Raw genomic sequence first — 19,621 nt, forward strand, 5'->3', positions numbered from 1 at the left:
TGGTAGAATTCAATGAAAATTGTATTTTTTGTGTTATATAAATCTGTTTGGGAATAAATATACAGCAATATAAATGGTTTGATTTTATTTTTTAAAATCAATACACTCTACCCAAATATATAACCTGTAAGAATAAGACGACAAAGAAATACTAAAATGTTTTTAGGATGTTTTTATTTAGAACGTTTTAACTGATGATAATAATCAATCTATTTTATATAGCGCCTTTCATAGTGGAACACCATCACAAAGCGCTTTACAAGATGCAATAAATACAAGATGCAATAAATCAAGAAAATCCACAATACTTCAAATAGAGAAATGCATAATACATGATATACAGTGGAAAGTACATAATACATGATAGTAGCATAATACATAGTACACTGAATATTGACAAGTTCTTGTAAAGCTTTTACGCTGCAGCACAATTGTGAGAAGGTTGCTAAGAAACATTGTCTCACCATAAAATCTATAATAAATAAAATGGACATTACAGATGCACACACATCTCGCCAGTAAATGCACGCATAATAATCCAACAGAGTTGGAGTTACGGTGTGCTAATGCATTTTCCCCTAGGCAGAAAGCCTCACGCACTATTTATCGTGAATTTTTTTTATGATGTGAACACAAGAGATAAAACTGCAGTTCTGCTTAGTTGCACCAGATGGCAAAATCTTAGTTATGTTTTTGGAGATTTGTAATCCCAGTATTCAAAAATGTGCAGCAGTTTGTACAAACCAATATTAAGAGTGCATTTTGGACTTACTGTAAGTCCAAAACTGTCCTAAATATTCATTTGAATAAACACATTTATTTATATTCTGTAGTATTCTACTTATAAAAATCATAATTTCCCATTTTTTCTTTAGTACTTGTTGATACCAAGCCTCGTTTACAAGGGAGTCCTGGTAAGTGCACAATCAAACATGTTCTAGTGTTCACAACACACTTGACAGGTTTTATGTTTTCATTCTCCATAATGCTAAGCTACTGCTGCATACTGGAGGTAGTGAAAGCACATATTCTGACCAGTTCAAATGCACAGTTTTGTACAGATTTTTGCACTCTATAAAACCAGTCACACCAATCCACTGTCAGACAGATAGTCTACAAATGGAGAAAGTTCAAGACCACAGTCACTCTACCCAGGAGCAGTCATCCTACCAAAATCTCTTCAAGAACAAACCGGAAAATCATTAGGGAAGTCACAAAGAACCCCAGAGTAACATCCAAGGATCTGCAGGCCACTCTCGCCTTGGCTAATGTGAGTGTTCATGACTCAACTATCAGAAAAAGACTGCACAAGAATGGTGTTCATAGAAGGATAGCCAGGGGGAAACCACTTCTCTCTAAAAAGAACATTGCTGCCCGTCTGAAGTTCATCAAAGAGCACGTAGATGATCCACAAGACTTCTGGAACAGTGTACTCTGGACAGATGAGTCAAAGGTAGAAATTTTTGGCCTCAATGAGAAGCGTTATATTTGGCGAAAACCAAACACTGCGTTCGAACAGAAGAACCTCATCCCAACCATCAAGAGAGTGGGAGTGTGATGGTTTGGGGCTGCTTTGTTACCTCAGGACCTGGACGGCTTGCCAGTTGAAGTCATTGCTGCTCAAGGGGGTGCCACCAGTTACATGGATATTGAATGTTGAATTAATTGTGGATAAATAAATGTTGAAAAAGTAATATGTTTTTGTATCATTTGTTTAATCAGGTTATCTTTATCTATTATTAGGACTTAGATTAAGACATTTTAGGTTTGAAATACTTGAAAATTCTAAGGGGTTCACAAAATCTTTCTCAGCACTGTATGTTAACACAACATTATTCAACAGGTTTCATTAGACTTTATGATGCCAATTTTTTTTTTTATCTATAGGGTGATGCAAAACTTTTGGCCCTAGCTGTAAGTATCTTCTCCTTATCCCATTTAAAAAATGCATAAACAAAATGTAACAATACATCAGTACTTCTGTCTATTTTGTAAGCCTCTTTAAATTGAGAGTAGTATTCAATTGCATTCTTTCTCATTTCAAAGTAGTGTGTTATTTTCAGCGTACAGCTGCTGCCTCTTTTTCATTACAGTTCTCTACTGAGAGGGTGATTTTCAATCACTCCACATAAAGGTGGAGTATCACTCCAGATTAAAGGACCAAGCGAGTGCAATATAATAATACATTTTCAGTTTTGTAAACACAATCAATCCTAACATTCACCAGTTAAACATTATCTTTAGCTGATTTAAGCTGAATTTATGTCACACAGGGTAATTCTGAAATGTAGGGCAAATGATAAATAAATATGAATATTCCTATGAGATAGAAGAGAGCTATTGAAATTGATACACCACCTGAAACAATGGACATTGTATTTATTTGACAGTTTTAATACTGTTCAGGTAAAAATTGTAAGTTTTAATGAATAATGTATTAAAATATATATTTTTCTTTTGAGCATTTAAGATCAAAGTTTTAAATTGTGGTGCCGATGGCTATTGTAAGTTAGTATGTGACAGCTGTGCAACAGTGTGAGAGGCATCATGAAGTCAAGACATGAGCACACTATCTCTTGTACATTGTGTCGTGATTGCCAGGTACAACATATTGCATTGCTGTGTAGTTTACCACAACAGCATGATACAGCCCCAGCCACACATGGGACAAGAGCTAGGGTGATGCTCATGCCAGTCAATAAACACAAACATGCAGGAACACGCTTCAGCTCAACAGAATGAACAGCAGAACAAGCTGAGACATGCCAAGGAGTCTTTGTATAGTTTTATTGTTGTTTGCCACAGTGGTGTTTACTATTCACTTTTCACCCATACTGTAGGGTAAGCTTAAATATAATTACCTTGCTCTGTAATTATGTAACACACATTGCTTCAAGCTTCTATTTGTGTGTGAGATTACATTTTGTGAGTAACCACCAGGACTAGAGTACAATTCCATGGGATTTTCCTTTGGTATCCAGCTTGGAACAAAGTCTGATTACCTGGAATACTTGGTGTGGCCCAGCAGTTCAAGCATGACTAAATCGAGTGCTAATCAATGCAAGCGATCCCCACTAAGACTATTGAGTAACTTACACACTGGGTTTAAATGGGCTTGTTTGATCTAAATGAAAACCTGTTTTGTCTTAAAAGACAGTCTAGTCTACAGTATGTCGGAAGCACTATACCCAATACTCCAGTTAGGATTTGTATTTGATGGAATACTGATCTGCAGGTCCTGTCAAACAGAGAGACACCAGACACCAGGTGACACGTTCTGTTGCTGAGCGGCTCGGCTGGTTTTCCAGGAGTCACACCAGGCTCCAACAATCAAAAGCACAAATCAGATCTGGAGATGGTGGAACGCTAGAATGCTGTCCTAGAGGGACTCCGCTAGCCTGGGATCAACGTTCTCTTCTCGGTTGTTCACGTCACACTTTTCAGACCACAATACTGATACTATTATTATTATTATACTGTATTTGGAGTAATCATTTTCTCTTTAATTAAAATATGTAATTCTAATACTGTACTTTACAATCCCTTATGATTGAATGATCTGATGTTTACCCCCTAGTGGTCAAAAGGTGGCGCTCAAAACCCTTCAAATAAAAACTAATTATCAAAGCAAGTTATGGGGGTGGGGGGGATGCTACGTAAGGCTAAAGTAGCCCCATAATAAATTTACCGTCGAGTATAATTAAATGAACTCTGCTTTTCAGTCCTTGCTCAAGGACGGTAAGAATTAGAATAGCTTTAGATTAATGCTACATTTAACAAGCGTTAACCGGGCTACTGAACCGCCCCACAATCATGCCCTGCTTGTGATACAAATGTGTTAAGTGGATTTACAATGAATGTGTTATCACAGATCTACAAGTAGAAAGCGTATTCTTGTGTTTGATTTTGTTTTCTAGTTTGCCAGTTGATCATGCAGATTTGAAACGTGTAGCCTTACTGTACAGTGTAGTTTTAATTACAGCCTCACACAATTTCTCTGCTGCAAAACCATTACATTGTATTAACGCACTGGTTAATAGGGATAATGCAATATGATCATTAAAAATAATATGATCATTTTAGGTATGTCATGTGAATATAAATTGCTGAGATTTTACACAAAAAAGTGTGAGTTCTACAAAAAGAGTGAAAACAAAACTCATTTTTCGTAAAATATCAGCAACATTATCACAAGTGGTTAAAAAAAAACCTTCCTACCATATCGGCTTTACAGCATAGGTACTGTATACTAAATAAACACGAGCAGGATTTTGTTATTACTCAAGTGTTGCGTAATAATGCATTTATTTAATTGTGTTTTTGTTTTTTTTTTTTGTTTTTTTTTGGGGGGGGGGGGGGGGGGTGGGGGGGGGGGGTGCTTTTAAAATAAAATGTTCTTACTGAAACATTGCTTTTTGTTTCTCTTTAGAAAAGTATATTTTACTAGTAGTTGTAGTTTGCATTTGGAACTCAACATTTTGACGCCCGTGTGAAGGTTAGATTTTATACAGTAGAAGAGGACCCGGAAAACTGATTAAAAAGAAACCAATGTGGTTAGGCATTTAGAAATACCCTACATGCACAACTTATTCTTCTGAAACCAATGACCTCAGCTGAAAGAAATGGCATTTCTACCTTTCTCCACAGTTTAACAACACCCAGGATTGACCATTTCCTTGTACTTCCTTGCATATGGGCTTGCCCTTCTGGTGAACTTTCACCTCCCAAACTTGCCTTCTTTCATTGGACAAAGTGCAGAAAAAAGGAATGAAAGGTTTTTGTTTTGTTTTTTTTCTCTGTGTGGCTTCAGTTGTAATTGGCTTTAAGACACTTTTACTTATTTTTAAACAATCCCCTTTCACAAAAGCATACCGTTTCCATGACCAATATAAGAAATAAGTGAACGGTTTCGCTTTCTAAGTATTATTTTGCGCTTATTTAAATTATATTGTGTTTGTTCTCTAGTTGTTCAATGAAGAACTGCAATGAATGTTGTTTACCCAGCAGGTGGATGTGACGTCAAGGACTTGGAACATCAAAAAATAACAACATCCAAATCCGCGATTCCCCTTGTCTTTCAAGGCGCATTAAAATGTAGAATCACCGCAAGCAGCTCTGCTTCATATTTGAGAGGGAAGGTGGGGTGAAACTATGTAGATTCCTGATCAGAAACAGTGCTTTCTGTGTATCCTGCCGGAGATTCCTTGTTGCCAGTTGAAGTTAGTCCCCCAAGCGGAGTAATATATTGTTATTTACTGTGTGGTTATTGCATGCTTTCTTGGTACACAAGATCGCATGTGAGTTGATTGTTACAAGCAAGCCCAGATATTTATCTTCAGCGTTGATCAACCATTTTCGCACTCGGTAAGTTGGTAATAATTTCCTTCCGTTTCATTATTTTATGCATACTTCTCCAGCTTTGTCTTAGAAAGCCACATGTAGTTAGTATCTTTGTTTTTCTTCTTCTTCTTCTTCTTTTTGTTGTTGTTGTTGTTGTTGTTGTTAGAATATGCTTGATGCCGGCTCAGCAATAGGAGCTTTTCAGTTTGCCCTTATGATGGTAATATGGGTATGGTTACTACTTTGCGAAGTTTTCAAATTCTCACTCAGGAATGTCTTTTTCAGATTGAAACAGACGTGGATTCTTCTGAAACAGTAACAGCCAGGCAAACAAACTTCATAAAGAAAATGAAATTGACACTTGTGAAAAATCACGTTATGGGCGCAGAGTGCGTTCAAACTTTTAAACTTGTGGAGTCCTTGCACAGGCTACCGTAGTGTTTGTTATCAACAGCATGCTCATTTTGCATGAAAGAGCTGGGGAATATGCAGTGCCGAGATTCAGTGTATGTGTGATACGCGAAGTTGAATTCACACACTTATTCCTCACATGCAACATGATTAAATCAATAAATAACAATTTGTAAAGCAAATCGGGTACATTTCATCTCGCAAAGTAACTTTATAAACAGTTATTTATTATGGTTAGGTTTTGTTTGTTTTTTTCAGTATCAAGATACGGTTGCATGAGGAAATCCAGATCAGTTGTGGTAACCCTATGCAGTTAATTCATAGCGCAGCGCTTCAGAAATAGTTGCAAGTATACATTATTAACACTGTCTGATCTTTGTTTCACTGTATGTATCAAAGTTTATAAGCAATTCATTTTGCAGACGTTACATTTCGCTATAGTTTGACAAAAAAAATATACCCTGTTGGTGAATGTATACAACGTAACAGTTTAACGAGCAATGTTTTAAAATAAACCCAAGCTTGATTTATTTGATTATTGTTTCTCAAGTTATTGTTTTAACTGAAGAGAAAACATCTTCTAAGAGACAAAAACAGAGGACTGTCTCACTCCTCTGCATTATTTATTTATGGATTGATTTATAATATGTACATGTTCTCTATTTATTTATCTATGCAAATTGGCCAATGAAAAGATTGTTATTTGTGTGTGTGTGTGTGTGTGTGTGTGTGTATATATATATATATATATATATATATATATGTATGTGTTATATATATATATATATATAGACAAACTGTCCAATGAAAAGAGCGTTATTTGCGTAGATTTTTTTAAAATATCAGTTTATTTCTGATCTTTGCTAGTAATAATAATGTACAAATATAAATGTGTTTTGGATGAAAAATAACAAGACATTACATAGAACATACTGATGCCTTTTCTTTTTCGCTTAGGCATAAATATTTTTGTGAAAACAAAAGTGAATGAAGAATATTTTATTAGATTTTGGTGTGTGTGTATAAAACATTATAAATATTCATTATTTGAGTTCTACCACGCCTATGTTCTTTTCCATCTGTGTTTATAGACAGACTTTTGCGGTAGCTTGCTTTTCAAAAGTGAGGACCACTTAAAGAATAGCAAGTGCTGCAGCAGAAGAGACTTTCACAGCCTTAAAATGAGGAAACCCAATAATTGATTTCTTGTGCATGCCTGTCATAATGAGATTGGTCGTGCCATTAATGCTAACATTTGCATATTACACTTATTAATTGTTGGAAAAAATGTACAATATGCAAACTTAAAAAAAAAAAGTGCAGGGGTGGCAACTTTGCTCATCTAAGAGAAAAACACACTTCAGGGTGGAGTACTGAAAGAGCACATTTTTATTTTGACAAGTCCTGCATTGATGACGTTGGACTCTGAATTTTTGAAATGTGAGATTTCTTGCCTGACAGGTTTGAACCGTGGATTGTGTTGAAAACTCAACCACAATTCTATTGGTAAGATTTTAAATGTGCACACATAACATGGTGGGAAACGCTTAACGATGCAAATCTTTTAAAGCAAATACTTTGTTAATCAAAAGGAGCAATGGCTCATTGTTGTCTAACCCTCACGTTTTATTAGGGACGTTATTGGTGCTTTTGTGCAAGTACTGTAGGTTCTAGGGTGGCTCCTGTTGGTCGGTAAAGTGCAGGTCAAGCTCTACCTTGATGCTTTTATTATCAAGGCAAGGCATTACGTTTTGTGAAAATAAATAGAACCAATGGGTCTGTGTTGGCATACTGCCTGTAAAGAATTCCCTAGTACCTTTACACATTTTTGTTTTTTAAAGCAATGTATAAGACTAGATTTACAAACCTTTTTGCCCCTAAATTGCATCACTTTTATTTTCTCAGATAGGCACTGACACATTAGCCGTTAATAGGCCCTATTCACAAAGTTATTTTCTCTGTTTGTTTTAAAGAAGTAAATCCAGGTTAATGTGTATGGACTGGTATAGACTGTTTATCCAGCCGTATTGTGTTAAACCTTATAAACTGCTCAAGACGTTTTTCAAAGGGCTTTAACAGATCTTGTTCTTTTTATATGTATGGGTTTCATATATAAGCTATAGGTATTGTAATATATACTACAATTGTGACAATAATTTGACAGTCTGGCGAATGTGATGTGCAATCTTAATCTTTACAAACACCAGTTAGAAATAGGGTTATCAAGAACTGTAAGTCAGCAGCCCCTTTTAAGCAAAAAAATGTAATTCAGAATCAAATTATGTTAACGCGTTTTCACTACATTATGCTGTGGCAAGTATTTAAAACATATCAGCTCTGCAAGTTTTAAATACAGATGAAGTAAATATAGTTAAGAAGTACTTTTATTTTTCAATATACCAAATACATAATACAACTGAAAAGAATAGTAGCAGTGCTGGTTTTAAAATGAAAAAAAAAAAAAAAAAAAAAAAAAAAAAAAAAAAAAAAAGCAACTGCAGCTTTAACATCTTGCCTTGGAAGAAATCCCTTTTCCTTTGGATTAGTCATTGTCTGAGAAATCACTTTTTTTAGGAGAAGTAAAGTAAACAGCCTCCACAAGCGAACCTTGACAACTCAGATTAAGGAAAACAGTGGAGATCAAACAAAGCTGCTGCTGGGCTGTTGTCATGAGCTGTCTTTCTGAAAGCTGGAGACTATTTGAACAGGCAGTGGGTTTGTGTGCTCACTTATGCAGAAATGGACCTTCGCAAATGCTGATCCATGTTTAAAATTGAGCAAGGGTGAACTCTGTGTAAAACTTTCCAGCTTTCACCTTTAAATCAGCCGCTGCTGCATTTAAGCACAAAGCTTTGGTGAGCAAATGCACTTTGTTCAATTAGTGTAGGCTACATTTTTACATACTGTCATTAAACAATCATTTCTGCATTCACAGTAAACTGATAATATAAATCCGTCTGCTTGACTTTACATTTCATGCTGTAGACCAGATAGACAATTGTAGTTTATTATGGGGATGGGGGGTGTAAATGTAAAGCAGGTACACAGGGTAAATTTATATTTCTAAGCAGAATATTCTGGTTGCTATTGGCCAACTATTCAATTGAAGGACAGCGTGACTGTGTTAAAAAGCATGTGTAGAGGCGGCATTTCACTTCAAGAACACACATCTTCAGGTATTTTACCTGCTGAGACAAATACCAAAGCTTTCAGTAAGTTGCTGGATTGTTTCCCTCCTTGCCCCAAGTTTGCCCTGCAATTCATTCTTCAATCCTACTCAGCCCTTTTGAATTGAAGGCATGTGCTATTGAAAAATGGTAACAATTATAATTTCGTGTTTCTGCATGTTTTCCAGGTTCCCTAAATATCAATTATGATTCACAACATTACATCAGTTCTGGTCACCTCGCTACAAAAAGGATATTGCTGCTGTAGAATGAGTGCAAAGAAGAGCGACCAGAATTATTCTTGGTTTAAAAGGCATGTCATATGCAGACAGGCTAAAAGAATTGAATCTATTCAGTCTTGAACAAAGAAGACTACGCGGCAATCTGATTCAAGCATTCAAGCAATTCTAAAAGGTATTGACAGTGTTGACTCAAGGGACTTTTTCAACCTGAAAAAAGAAACAAGGACCAGGGGTCACAAATGAAGATTAGATAAAGGGGCATTCAGAACAGTGTAGGAGGCACTTTTTTTTTTTACACAGAGAATTGTGGGAGTCTGGAACCAACTCTTCAGTAATGTTGTTGAAGCTGACACCCTGGGATTCTTCAAGAAGCTGCTTGATGAGATTCTAGGATCAATAAGCTACTAACAACCAAACGAGCAAGATGGGCTGAATGGCCTCCTCGGCGTTTGTGCACCTGGCTTACAGTTCGCTTGTTACAGGGATATAGAGGGGGTGTGCTTTGTGTGCCACACTTAAGTTTTTTTGCTAATCTTATCCAATTGTTCTGAAATGTGGAATAGTCAGGATTCCAAAATCTAGTTATTTTAATGAGTTGTCTCCTGATTGGTCGAATGAATACAGGCTTTATTTAAATTTTTTTGTCAGTGGTACAAAGCTATGTATAACTGACCTGAGAACCATGTCATGTTTTATTACATAGCCTATTGGATGAAAAAAAAAATTCCAGTGACCAACAAAAAATACTGTGTCTTCATTTAATACTCCCACAAAAACCTGGAGTCTTTTTTACTTCTTTATTGCGTCATGTTTATGAAACGTTATATTGTCACTGTTGTGGTGGTGTTTTGATTGGGCATTGGCCAGTGAATTACAAAACGTCTTTGTCACTGAAACATATTTGTAGATTTTTGTGTCATAGATTATTATTATTTTTTTTAAGCAAATCTGACACCTTGCCAAGACAAGTGGTATTAATTAATGACGTGTTTCAGCAACCGTTGGCATATTCATGCTTCTTGGGTTGGTGAGATTAATCTGGATGAACTAACATTTAAAATCTTTACATGTCAAAACCTCCACTGTAAACTCAACCCAGGTCATTTCTGAATTTAAAAGTTGCTACAATACTTATTTGTGCAAGCTCATATTAGGCCTTCCCCATGTTGTTTTTTGTTCTCTCTCTATATAAAATAAGTATATCTCCTTGTTTTGTGAAGTATGCCCATCTAAATATTTGTTTTGTTTTTTTAAGTTTTGACATAGCACAGGTTCTATACAACCTATTGAATGCCCTCTTGTGGTCACTAGTGTTTAATACGGTATTGTAAAACTCCAGAAGATTAAACCGATGTGTAGTACTCAATATAAAAGGAAGACCGCCATTGTTGATAGGTCAGTTAGGCAAACGTTTTCAGATAAGTATGATTTTCCGTTACTGTTATCATTGGGCATCACTCACTAATAATGAAGCAATACCACTAAAGCCAAAAAAAGAGGAAATTAAAGGATATATCTGTCAGTTATGACTTGCCAAACTAGTGCGAAATTCAGGAGATTCCTGATTTTGGGTGTGTTATTGTGATTATATTAGCAGATTAAAATGAGGACTCTTGTGGTGGAATATTAACTTTTTGAGGGTTTTTTTTTTGTTTGTTTTGTTATCTAACCAGTTTGTCAGTTTTTCGGTTAAATGAGATAATGAACAATGATAATTATAACAGATGGATTAAATCACATATTGACCACAAAGACCACTGATAAATCTCAGTACTGGGATGTCCCTTTAACATTAAAATAATAGTAAAAATGCTATACTTTAATAGAAGTAATCATATTAAATTCAGCTTCTTTTCATATAATATTGGCACATAATCCAAACGCATGCTTTGAAACAGTCGGTAGATTTAATAGACTTTAAAACAAAACAAAACAAAAAAGCACATATTGCCTTCATTTCTAAATAAAGAAAATGTGAATACAATAAGTCTACTTCTGATTTGGCTTGTCCAAGGCAAATGTAGACGCCTAAAGTGTGTATCCTAGCAACGCTGTAATCTACCGTACTAGCACTAAAAGAAGCACACTCACACACTCAAGGTTTTAATGCACACCCGGGTTCTAATTTGATGCATCGATTCACCAATATGCAGTCAAAGCGTGGGAAATTTAACTCTTTGCAGTCCATTTATTCAGCGCTTGTCAGGTCCAATTTATTTTCACACGCGCTGTTTATTTTACACGCACTGTTTATTTTAATTTTTTCAGAGTAAAACAGGTTTAAAAGGCATTGACTCACAAAAGGACACTCAGTACTGTATCTACAGCCAAGCCCCACCCAGTGTTTGATGTATTTTTCACATACCTCTTTATAGACGTGCATACTGATAAATCCTCTCCTGGTGGCTCATTTTATCACCAAACTCCTCAATAATGCGATCAAGGTTATTATTTTATTACTACAATATCTCAAAAAGCTGTGCAAATGTCTGTGATATTCTTTGAGCGCTGGATGCAGGAGCAGCTGCCTCCTTTGGTATGTCCGTGTAATATCTGTGGTGCATGGGGCTATGAGATATGCCGTTTTTTAGGATTCATTCGACTCCTGTCAGTCTCAATCAGCCATTGAAAGGTTTTCGGAAAAAGTAGAGAAGAAAAAAACGACTAGATATCTGTGCTTTCCGTCTTTTTGATGTCGGACATCGGATTGGAAAGGGAAAATTGTAATGTCGGACCTTGTCCGACAAAAGACTGCAAAGAGTTAAGGACAGAGGATCAGTAATTGATGCATTGATTAATTGTTGCACTCCTACTCCTGTGCAAGGGATGGGTGGTTGGCATTGCTCAAAATTGATGTATTTAGATGATTTTACAGCCTCAACTAATTACTGTAAACGTTGAAACTTCTCCAGTACTTCGAATAGTTTTCCATTGGATTTTTCGATTCCTTGTTAAATTTTTTCTTCACCTAAACCTGACTTTAACACCGTCTGCCTGAAAGGAGCACAGTCGTCATTAACAATGAGCTTTGTGGCACCACAATGTGGTAGGAACGTGGTAGGAAATGGACCATTTGGTTTTTTATTGTATTATATAAAGATTTAATAAATAGTTACTTTCCTATCAGATAATGCAATTATTTTTTTTGGATATTTGTCTCAATTCAGTTTTCATACTGTAGGATGGGTCCACTTTCCAGATCTTGACTACACACAGTGGACATTTGGTGATTAGATTAGATTTAGATCCTTTACCACCAACTGTGTGGCTAACAGCTGGCAGCAGATAAGAGTACGTGATCGCGCTAGTAATCTAGCCCAGAAGGATGTACATCAGATTAAAATGAGGAATTGAATGGGTGAAATTTGGAGATTTATAAAGATCAGGTACTTTTAACAATGCGTCTTATTAACAGATGCAATTGTCAAGTGTGCAATTAGGTAGAATAAGGGGGAATTCACACTTGGCTGATATTCCGTTTCCCGGTACGGTTCATTTGAGTTCGGAACGTTTGCCCTTAAGTGTGAAAGCTCCAAACATTCTCTAGAACGATTAAAATGAACCTTCCTGAGACCACATTAAGGAGGTGGTCTCAGTATGGTTGTATCCGTTCTGGGGACAGTTTGCTTATTTTTGCTTCAGTGTGAAAGAAAAATGTTCTCACTGATGTAACTCAGTTGGAACTAAAACCAGAAGAATCTTGTATACAATAGCATTACTGCCATCGTTAGCATTTGAAATTGAAGACGACACTTCATGGAGATGAAGAAAAGCATTTCATTGCCTCTTCTGCAGCTGATATTGTACTTATGCTTTAGCTAACTGTAACTTTAAAAGTTATTTTTTTTAAAAGATTTAAAAAAAAAAAAAACAAACAAAAAAAACCTGCCACATTTAAAACAACCGAGAATTAAGAATATTTAACTATGTCATATATGTTATATTAGGCAGGCCTGTATAATAAAGAAATGATAACTTGAGGTTTGTTTTCGTAGTAGTGCCATTAGCTGAGAGACTACAAACTCCGGGTGAGATTTTGTGCAAACAGCAGATCCCACAAGAAAATATTCTGAACACGAAGTTAAAATAATAATAAAGCTAAAATAATAATACAGGGCTTTATTTCATTCACGCTTCTCTCATGCACTGGTTTCTTTTGAATGGTAGTTTTACTTTAATTTGTAAATTCTGTGATGTGAATACATTTTAATTAAGATGCATATTTGTTCCAGTGCTATAAAGAAAACAATTGCGTTGTGTTTGGTTTTGCCAAGATCATAATATTGCTTTTGCATCATATAAATCAGCTGCATGAGGACCTTTCTACCACAGAATAGAATATGCTTAAAAAAAAAAAATGCATGCGATAGTGGGTTATGAACAGTAAGTGCAAAACGTTTTATTATATTAAATTAAGGCTGCCAGTTGTTAAATTCATATGTGTTTGCGTGTCATATATCAAAGTGTACCGAATTATGTTTTATTTGCTATTTATTAGCTGTTGGCTGGTTTTTTTTGTGTTCTCAGTACAACTGCAGATGTGTAATGTGAAAGGGAAGTGTTCTCGGTACACTTGAAAAGATGGAAGTGAACTCGGTGCATTTCCAAGTGTACTCCGCACACATCCAGTCTGAAAGAGAAACGATCCAAGGAGGTTTCCACTGAAAAGCGCCGAGCACACTTGGTACAAATACAAGTGTTCCCAGTGTGAAAAGGGGGTTAATATATATTCCGTTGTAAGCATGAGATGAATGTTCTTCTGAAAACGGGCACAGTACAGCAATCCACACTGAAGAGAGAGGTTAACATTGCAATAGAAACTGGATTTAATAGTGCCTTTCATGCGCAGGCATCACAAAGCACAAAGGATAAGACCCCATTTGAAAGCCCTGAGTTTCAATGAGTCGAAATACTGCAGTTGTCCACAGCGACCAAGAGAAAAATATCTGCTTATCTTCTACGCAGACCTGTGTTTTTCACAGGGCGGTAAACTGATAATACATGAGGCTGCATTAGATGCCAATGAACTTAAGGTTTCTGGGAAGAGTACATTAAGAGCGCTGACGGTCCTAATTATAGATGTCGTCGGGACAGAGATGTATGATTTTGCTCTGCGGATCAATACTGTTTCTCAAATGACATTTTCTCAGGCTAAGGAATTTTCGTCCCATGGTGGCTTGGACTGTGCACTTAAACCGAAGTGCTTCCCCGCTTCTGTGCTCTGTTTACTTTTGTTGTTTCTTTGTTTTATTACTTTATTTGCACACTTGCCTGTAATAACAAATGCATTTCGTTAACAGGCTCTGCTCTGCCATGTGTCGCAGCTGTGTATTCAGCTGGTAATCATGAAACCGCATACTGTGATGTACTCTTAATTCTGCACATTCCAACTGTTCAGTATTGTGCGAGATGATCAACCAGTTTCACCACAGTGCAATATCCTAGAGCTTTATATTTTATGGGTGTACCTCGGAGAGACGAGTGATGCTAGGTGTAACCTTGTCTTTTAAAATGATCATCCCATGTATACACATGTTTTATATTTTGCAGTGTCTGACTGATGAATCATTAGGTACAAAAATATTGATAACAAGCCTACAAATAAGTGGTGTGCACTTTCCATAATACTATTATGGAGATATATATAGAGGTCCATATCAGTATTATAGATATATATATAATTATACACCTGTGTGTGTGTGTGAGTGACTATCTTGGGCAAAAAAAGATCATCAGCATTACCTATTACTACATTCTGAATTTTAGAGAACAGGAGTGAAAATGTTTAACACTGGATTTCAGCAGAAAGGAACATTGATTACTCTACATGTTTCTGTTGTGAAGATGTTCTTTTGTTTTGTCTGATACAGTTCAGTACCAGTATGAAATCTAAGCTACTTTGGGAAGACTTTGAGGTTATATTTTAAAACAGTATCATTATTACTATGCATGCATCTAAGCATTATTCATTTGTGACCTGAGATTTTAACAAATGTCATATATGAAAGTAACATTTTCATAGGCATTATTAGTCACTTGGCAAACGGTGATTCAATTGCAATATAACATTTGTTTTGTGATACAAACTATGCACATTTCTTACCATAGGAAGTGAGTAAGTGCAAAATTGTTTGACTCTATCAAAAGAGATATCTTGCTCAGAAACCGTTTTAACTTGTTTATCTTGCAGAAACAAAAATGCATAATATGGTCTTCGTACTGTACTAATAATAACGTGCTTTGTGTGATTGGCAGCTTTTCCAGTGATGTGGACCACTGCAGGAAGTTGTAGGTGTGTTACAGTTTCATAGCTTGTGAAATATACTGGGTGAAGCACAAAGAGATCTGGTGTCAGCCGGGCAACTAATATTATCTAATAAAAACGAATATGGCTGATTATGTGGGACATTTTTATTTGGTCATAGAATCACAAAGTTTTGAAGCTGCAATCTCCAGTATGTTGAAACTACTCTACTGAAAACACCTTTTCATAATGTTTGCTGAGAAAGTCATGAGCGAAACCCACAGCAAGTTTGAAAACAGGTAAAACTGCAATGTACAAAAATGAAAAAAAAGACCTTCTTCAGCTATGTAGAAAGTAAACAAAGAAGTAAAAGGGCTTTTGTCCAAAAAGTCATGAAATAAATTATTTTAATCATTTACACCTAAAAGTGTGTGTGTGGGATTATATATATATATATATATATATATATATATATATATATATATATATACACACACACACACACACACACACACACACACACACACACACACACACACACAAAAACATGTTGGTGCTAATGAACCTTGATTTAGCAGGGACGATGAGACTAGAGGTCTTTCTTGGGTAGGTGGAAACGTGATTATGTGATTATGTTGGCTGATGTGGTTACTTGCACACTCCTGTCAGTCAGGAACTGAAAAAAGAAACGTGATGTGTGGTATCTCTTAGTCTTAGTATTTCACTGCCTGTGTTTTAGCAGGGGCACCACTTTCTAGACTGAGTGTTGACTTCTGGTAGTAACAGAATTGCTATCCCCTTCAGGGGTTGCATAGCCCAACCAGAAAGGGATGCAGCCGGTGCCCATGTGTACATATATTGCATGCAGTACATGGTTTTACATCTGGTAGATAACCACTTTATCTAAATGAAATGGAACATTGTTAGGATATTTAGAATATGCAAATCTGGGGATATTGGGAGGAACCTGTCCTGTCTCCTTTTGTGTGGCAGGGGAACTATATTACAAACGTGCAAACATAGTATAGAAGCAAATAAGTGGTGACTGCAACAAAGGATAAATTTGTCTTCTCAAAAACAAGTTAATGCAAAGAATGAAGTTTATAGAATATTTTAAGTAAATCTTCTTCCAGCTACTTACTAAATGTAATCATTCCAGCATTTTCCTATATTTAATTTGGTCTGAAAAGCAATCCTGCCTCCAACAGATGTTGTTCCATATGTTCACAATGCTCTTTTGCTGCTACATAGACCACATTATATTTTGTCTAGTGGAAAAACTGTGAAGGAATGAGTAGACAGGTGGCCCCCCAAATCTTTACAATGCTTCTGGAAAGACAGGGGTTGATAGAGCTTGATGCCTGTGCTGTCCTGACCCAACTATTGTGGGTAAAATTACTTTTACAGCAGGGGGTCTGTGACATGTACAAACCTGTACAAAGCCCCTTAGCCTGAAGGCATTGTAGAAAATGCGAACCTTTAAGATTTCAAAGTAAAGGGTATTGATGCTTACTAGCATGGAGGTTTAGATAATAGTTAATCAATGCAGTGGACACCAAATGTGTTTTTTGTTATCCATTCTCAGCGGGATCCATTTCACCGCTACAGGGTGTAGGGAAGGTGGGTGTACAGTACATATGTTACTGTAGCTGGGCGATAGGAAAGCCCTGCTATTTAAATGTTTATGGGGTCTCCTCCTCCGCCCCTTTGTTATTTTCTGTTTGTCTATTCTGATTCATTGTATTGTATTGTATTTGTTTAAATGACAGCGTAGGTGCATTTTTGTTTTGTTATTGTTTTGTTTTTATTTTGAAACGTGTTATGCCAGGAATGATTAAAAACCTTGTGCAGAAGGTGGCCATCTCCTAAATTAATTAAATGATTAATTTGTTGCTAATTTGGGAGATGGTCACCTGCATAAAAGCCTGCAGCTATCTCCTCTCAAGGTGAGTGTTCAGAGGAGGGAGAAGCGAGAGAGGAGTTAAAAAAAAAAATACGTACAGGTTCCGTGAAGGCTACTGCCTAGCCAGACCGTAAGGGTTGATTCGTGTTTTGTATTTGTGATTATTTTTGTTCATCGTTTTCTTTTCTGTGCTCTGTGAACAAGTGTTTTTCTGCTCTGTGAGCCGCTCCCACCTCCACCAGCAGAGGGAGAATACCTGCTGGTTCCGCCTTCGCCAATATGGGAGGACTGCTTGCCGCTCTCACCTCCACTAGCATGCCTGCTGGTCCCCCCACTGCAGCCAGAAGGGGAGGAGCCCCTGCTGCCTTCGCAGCCAGAATGGGAGGAGCAGAAGCTGCCTCTGCCTCCACCACCATCAGAGGGAGAGCAGGAGCTGCCTCAATCTCCACCACCTCTGCGGGCTGCTTGGCCTTGGGGTCGTTGCGGGCTCTGCTTGGCCTTGGGCTCGTTGCGGGCTCTGCTTGGCCTTGGGCTCGTTGCGGGCTCTGCTTGGCCTTGGGCTCGTTGCGGGCTCTGCTTGGCCTTGGGCTCGTTGCGGGCTCTGCTTGGCCTTGGGCTCGTTGCGGGCTCTGCTTGGCCTTGGGGTTGCTGCTAGTTCTGCAGGACAACAGGAAGCACCGGGGCTGACGCCTCAGAAAAGTGGGCTGCTGGCTACAAAGAAAGGGGGAGAGGTCAGGAGACCAGCTCCCCCGCAGCATTTTCGCTGCCGGACAGTGTGTGGTGGGAGCCCCGGAAGAGGGAGCTTAGAGGTTCCATGAAGGCTACTGCCCAGCCGGACCATAAGGGTTGTTCACAGTTTTCTTTTCTGTGCTCTATGAGCAAGTGTTTATTTTTGTTTAAACCTTTTCATTTATTTTTTGTTCTTTAATAAACGGCACATCACATGTCTTTTTGAACTGCAGTAATTGCCTGTGTGTTTTAAGTTCCTGCTTCTGGACTGACGTCACCACTTAGCGTCATCCTGTCACTAGAATTTAGCATACACTTGGCTATATCTAGAGGGCCAATCGTCCTACTGTGATGAAGCTTGCTAAGCACTTTTTTTTTTTTTTTAGTAAAGATATTTCATTATATAATAATCTTGGATGATTGGAATGTTCAACAGTGTGTCTTTCTGTATGTTACACCGAACCCCTTATTTGAGGAAACTTCAGCAAATCGGTATGCTGTCATTGTACTATATTTCAGTACTTTACATAGCTTCCAGTTTATTGTTATATTTTAAATAAACTCACAAACAAATTAACCTGGACACGGTAGTGGTGGTTACATGGTATGTCTTTCTTCAGAGCCTGAAATCTGATTATCATTGCACACTTAATTATTGACGACTGTTTGGTGTGCTGCTTTTACTGCAGATTAACTTGTGGAGGTCAGTCCTCAAGTCAGAGGGGTTTCTGTGATGCTACAAATAGCGAGATTATTTTTAGAGTTACTAATTTAATTATTTATGATTTGTTTGAGGACTTAATGAGAGATTTTTAGAATGTCACAAAGACAGCCATCCACAACTGGCAATGACACTAGTTCTGTTTTTGTCTAGTGTGGCAATAAAATGTTATGAGAGGTTTTTATATAAAATCTCCTGAACACACATACAAAACTGTCTAGGGGTCGCTACCAAGTGACAGAAATTAACAGACCAAGATCAAAGTACCAATACAGTGCTTGCCCTATAGATCCTATTATTATTATTTATTATTATTATTATTATTATTATTATTAATAATATTTATTAAAACAAGCTAGTGATAATAAGATGAGAGCTGCCAGTGGAATCATTCAAAAGGCAGAATAACCTCTGTATCTTTATTAATGCTGTTCTTATTTTTGTGTCAGATGTATCGTTCCTGCAGGAGGACACCATCTTGATCCACTGTGGAAATGATGCATGGACTTTCCCCATTATCATACCCTCACAACACAGGATGAGGGCAGGGACATTTAATACAGCCAACAAAACCTGAAGATCATCCAAGCGACTCCTACCTTGTTATATTGCACTCAAAATAGTCTTGGGTGCTGCAATAAATCATTCTTGTTTGTTTATTTATCCCCACCCTTATTCCTGTGTTGACTTGTGTGTGCTTTCCAGGCCCAAGTTATATCCCTCAAATGGGAGAGGGCACACCTTTATTCATTAGTGTGCTGTGAAATCATCAGATGAGCAGGAAAACAGCCAGTTAGCACTGCAGAAATGTCTCGGATACTGTCAGGGTGCTGTCATTTCTGGAAGCCTAGTTTTCAGTAGTGA

The 19,621-nt window shown here is 37.1% G+C and overlaps 1 protein-coding gene across 5 annotated transcripts in view; it reads left to right on the plus strand.

Moving 5' to 3' along the window:
- Positions 1-4,689: 4,689 nt before the first annotated feature.
- LOC121328851 (forkhead box protein P1-like) overlaps positions 4,690-19,621 on the plus strand; it is a 169,245-nt gene continuing 154,313 nt past the window's right edge. For 2 of the 5 annotated variants that reach the window (XM_041273962.1, XM_041273964.1), the window contains exon 1: positions 4,782-5,364. The gene's annotated coding sequence lies outside the window, so the exon portion shown is untranslated. Of the gene's footprint in view, positions 5,365-19,621 lie in introns of all 5 variants that reach the window. The other 3 variants (XM_041273972.1, XM_041273969.1, XM_041273967.1) reach the window with 3 other exon arrangements.

This window comes from Polyodon spathula, chromosome 16 (assembly GCF_017654505.1).
Source record: "Polyodon spathula isolate WHYD16114869_AA chromosome 16, ASM1765450v1, whole genome shotgun sequence".
In the NCBI taxonomy this organism is placed as follows: Eukaryota; Metazoa; Chordata; class Actinopteri; order Acipenseriformes; family Polyodontidae; genus Polyodon; species Polyodon spathula.